This window comes from Portunus trituberculatus, chromosome 41 (genome assembly GCF_017591435.1).
Source record: "Portunus trituberculatus isolate SZX2019 chromosome 41, ASM1759143v1, whole genome shotgun sequence".
Taxonomy (NCBI): Eukaryota; Metazoa; Arthropoda; class Malacostraca; order Decapoda; family Portunidae; genus Portunus; species Portunus trituberculatus.
In genome coordinates this window covers 29,085,728-29,090,727 of record NC_059295.1, presented here as the reverse complement: position 1 = coordinate 29,090,727, position 5,000 = coordinate 29,085,728, and positions in this window count along the sequence as shown.

Below are 5,000 nucleotides of genomic sequence, written 5' to 3'. Positions count from 1 at the left end.
ACATCCTTAGGTTAACACAAGTAACTCAAAAATTAAACTTGCATTAAAATTAATATACATATATAATTCGAGCTTCCACCTATTCCAGTATGATATCTTGGAAAAGGCTAGCACTAGCACTGTTAATTATAAATCAAATAAGAATATGCTGTTATTTACAATAATGCAAAGTGCCTAACTATATATATATATATATATATATATATATATATATATATATATATATATATATATATATATATATATATATATACCAGATCATTTTGTTGGATTTTCAATATCTGAAGTTTGACATTCTTATATTATAGTTCAAAAACATAAGCTTTTCACCTGTGTGAACTTTGTGTGGGTAGAGGAGCAGCGTCTGACTGAGAGACAGTGAGAATGAGAGACAGTGACTCATGACCGACCGTGTGACAGGATGCCGGAGTTCAGCCTATACGCCTTTCATACACGTCCAATTTAGAGGTTGTGGCTTGTTACCACAGAAAACGGTATTCTATAACATACGGTAATCACGACGGAAACTTAGTACGCCGTATTATATTAATTTGGTATCATCAATATCTTATATCGAATATATCACTAAGTAGTAAATTCGTTTTAGGTATCGGAAGTATCGGCATAAAATAAGCCGATACCGATACCGATACCCCAAAAATGAGCCGATACCACCGATTCCGATACCGATCCTGATGCATCGGTACATCTCAAGTTTTATTGTCTGTGCTCTTTTTATGTTACATGTTTGAAATGAAAGAATGAAAAAAGAAAAGGAAGAGGGAAAACACAACAATTTATTACCAATAAAACGAAGAAATATATTCGGTAAATTTTATGAAACTGGTATAAATGTGAAAAAAAAAATACAATTCACTGTCCTAATAAAAAACTTAAAGAGACGCGTGGGAAAAGAAATAGCAGATAAGTACATGATAAGTAAGTCATTAATTTTGTGAGCCTGACATATGGACTCACCAACCAGAGAAATTAAAAGCATGAAAGGGTATCGGAAAAAGAAATGAGTATGAAAAGATGAAAAAAAGAACTTCACGCCTTCATTAAAATCAAGTGGAGCGAGAGGAAATTAGGTTCATGGAAGGAAAAAAATGCATGAGGGTAATTATTCTCTCATCAAGGTGGAAGCGATTTATTTTCGTGCCGATTGGGAACATTTATTTTCAAGTGTTAGTAATTAGAGTGTTTCGTGACTATTACATACGTATCTGCTTCATTTTATCTCACTCCCTCCAGACACTTTTGTAGTAAATATCGTTGTGTTTCTTTTTCTCCCTATATTGATTCAAAATATCACGTTTCAGTAATTATATTCTCAAGTGACTTCTAAATTCGAGCTAACTATTACAATTTGTCTTCGCATTTCTGTTTACTGACTCGTGTGGTTCATAACTTCGTCTCTTTTTCTCCCTAAATCAAATGAAAGTCTTATCACGTGCCGGTAATCATTCTGCTGGAGTTACGTTGTCTCATTCGCTCCAATCACTTCTCTTTACTTGCCTATTCTTGTAGTTTAAATGATTGTCTTTCTCGCAATTCACTCAGAGATTTACAAACATTGCCCTTGTTTTATATATTTACGTGTGTAGTCTGTACATTTATGAATAACTGTTAAATATCCAAGTTGCTTATTTCAGTCTGTCTTGTTGCTTTTATACTTCACTGAGATTTGTTGTTTTAAGTGGTAATCTCTTCCTCTAAATTGTACAATGCTTTATAAACTCTCTCTCTCTCTCTCTCTCTCTCTCTCTCTCTCTCTCTCTCTCTCTCTCTCTCTCTCTCTCTCTCTCTCTCTCTCTCTCTCTCTCGAACTGCCTCCCAATAGGCCTTGTGTTTTATCTTGTTAACTCCTCAGTCCTTCCTTCCTCCTCCTCCTCCTCTTCCTCCGCCTCCGCCTCCGCCTCCTCCTCCTCCTCCTCCTCCTCCTCCTCCTCCTCCTCCTCCTCCTCCTCCTCCTCCTCCTCCTCCTCCCTGGCCCACACCGAGTGACACCGTGACCTCCACTGACCTGGGTCCGGGCGGGGTGCCAGAAGTCACCAGAGGGGAGATTAATGACTCTTTACATGCTCCCCTCACCATCTCCGTCTCCCCTCGACTCTCTCTCTCTCTCTCTCTCTCTCTCTCTCTCTCTCTCTCTCTCTCTCTCTCTCTCTCTCTCTCTCTCTCTCTCTCTCTCATTCCCTTACTATTCTCTTGTATTCCTCGTAAATATCTCTCATAATTACTTTTCTGTGCTTGTCTCTGGTTGTTGTTGTTGTTGTCGTTGCGTTGCTGTTGTTGTTGTTGTTGTTGTTGTTGTTGTTGTTGTTGTTGTTGTTGTTGTTGTATATCCTCCTTCTCCTTCTTCTCATTATTCGTCTGTTTGCTGTGTCAGTAAGGAGGAGAATAATCTCATTTTCTTCTCCCAAATCATCTCACTAGAAAGGAAGGAAAGAAGGAGGAGGAGGAGGAGGAGGAGGAGGAGGAGGAGGAGGAGGAGGAGGAGGAGGAGGAGGAGGAGGAGGAGGAGGAGAGGAGGAGGAGGAGAGAGAGAGAGAGAGAGAGAGAGAGAGAGAGAGAGAGAGAGAGAGAGAGAGAGAGAGAGAGAGAGAAGAGTGGTGCTGACAGTGAGACAGAGTGAGGAGGAGGAGGAGGAGGAGGAGGAGGAGGAGGAGGAGGAGGAGGAGGAGGAGGAGGAGGAGGAGGAGGAGGAGAAGAAGGAGGAGGAGGAGGAGGAGGAGGACGAGGAGAAGAAAGGCACAAAGAAGGAGACGATGAGAGAGATACGTTGACTAGAAATACTTAAGGAAGCAAAAGAATCTCTCTCTCTCTCTCTCTCTCTCTCTCTCTCTCTCTCTCTCTCTCTCTCTCTCTCTCTCTCTCTCTCGCGTTGTGTTTTACACTGAAACACTACAACGATCACCACCACTTTTTCTCCTACTCCTTCTCCTCCTCTTCATCTTTCTCTTCCTTCCTTCCTTGTTGTTGTTGTTGTTGTTGTTGTTGTTTCTTTTCCTGTTGTTGTTATCGTCGTCGTCGGTTTTTCCTTCCTCTTCCTCCTCCTCCTCCTCCTCCTCCTCCTCCTCCTCCTCCTCCTCCTCCTCCTCCTCCTCCTCCTCCTCCTCCTCCTCCTCCTCCTCCTCTCCTCCTCCTTCTTCTTCTTCTTCTTCTTCTTCTTCTTCTTCTTCTTCTTCTTCTTCTTCTTCTTCTTCTTTTTTCTTCCTATATTGCCCGGGTCAATAGAAAAAATATAAAGGCTCATTTGGCATGGTCTCCTCTGCTTCCTCCTCCTCCTCTTCCTCCTCCTCCGCTTCTTCCTCCTCCTCCTCCTCCTCCGCGTCTTCCTCCTCCTCCTCTTTCTCTGATTCCTCCTTTTTCTCTTCCTTCTCCTTCTCCTTCTCTTCGTCTCCTCTCTCCTCTTAATCCTCCTCTTCCTTCTCCATCACCACCATGACCATCCTCTCCTTCTCTCCTTCCTCTGAAAAATATTATATAAGAAATAGAAAGTAAGAAATAACATTATCATTTAAAGCAAAATTAGAAGCAAGATATTAAACTGTATATATATATATATATATTTTTTTTTAAAGAAATATGATAAAAAGGAAAAATAGGGGAATATATAAAGTAGAAAAATGTTTAAGGACTGAATTTTACTTTCCACGAGTATTTAAACGTGGCAGTTGAAACCCGTAGACTTTCAACGGATCCTGGCTAAGTTTTTGGGTGTTGTCTCTACCTGTCCGCATTGTTACCACCTCATCCCCGGAGAGACCTTACGTGACCTTCGCTAGCGGGGTGTGGCCTTGGGGACTCACGCATCAATGACAAAGGGGATGCATTGTTGCACGACCTGTATGCGTTCTCGAGTGTACTGGAATGTATGCAGCGTCGATGTTCTATCATTGAATTAAAAACCATAAAAAAACTTGCACTCATATATAGCAACTCAAAATTATGGTATAAATAAGGCAGTCTAATGACAGTATGAGAGAGAGAGAGAGAGAGAGAGAGAGAGAGAGAGAGAGAGAGAGAGATCGTCATGTATCTATCGACTGTGAAGGTAACGGCAATGCTTGACAGGTACAGCCAACAGGGAAAACACTAACTAAAGCTTGATTCACCATAGTCATCTTTCCTTTCCTTGTTTTACTCTCTCCCTCTCATACACTCTCTCTCTCTCTCTCTCTCTCTCTCTCTCTCTCTCTCTCTCTCTTCTCTTTCTCTTTCTCTCTTTCTCTTTCTACCTTTACAGATTTTATCTGGGAGAAGGAAGAATTATAAGCCAAGGATGGACAAGGCAGGAAGGGGCAGAAACAGAGAGCGAGAGAGAGAGAGAGAGAGAGAGAGAGAGAGAGAGGAGAGGAGAGAGAGAGAGAAACGAACGAACAAGAGAAAGAGGGGAAACACAGATGAAAACATGAAAAGGATATGAGTGAGGAAGGCAATAGGAAAAAAAGCAGTAGATGAAAGAACTAGAAGAGAGAGAGAGAGAGAGAGAGAGAGAGAGAGAGAGAGAGAGAGAGAGAGAGAGAGAGAGAGGAGGGGGGGAAGAGAAGGAAAGGAAAGAGAGGGCAAATGATATAAGGGGAAGAAAGGGAATATATTACAAAACATTTAAGAGACATATTGGTCTTGAAGGAATCTCTTTATCTTTATGCTATCGATGCACTACGTTTGAAATAAGAAAATAGAGATAGAAGAAGGGAAGAGAAGGTAGACAGGGAAGGAGAGAATAAGCAACATAACGAAGAAAAACTAATCACAGAAAAAAAAAGGAAATGGGAGTGACAAGGACGATAGGAAAATCTTTGTTTATTCTATATTGCCGGTGGAAATAGACTAATATGAACGTCGGAAGAGAAAAGTATCCATAAAAAGAGTGAGGAATCAAATAGCAAAGAAGAGGAAAGGATACGAGAAAATAAGCAAAGCGAGAATAATATAATGTAAAAGGTGTGATGTATTAGGAGAACTAGATTGCAGGCTTAACCTTAATATAG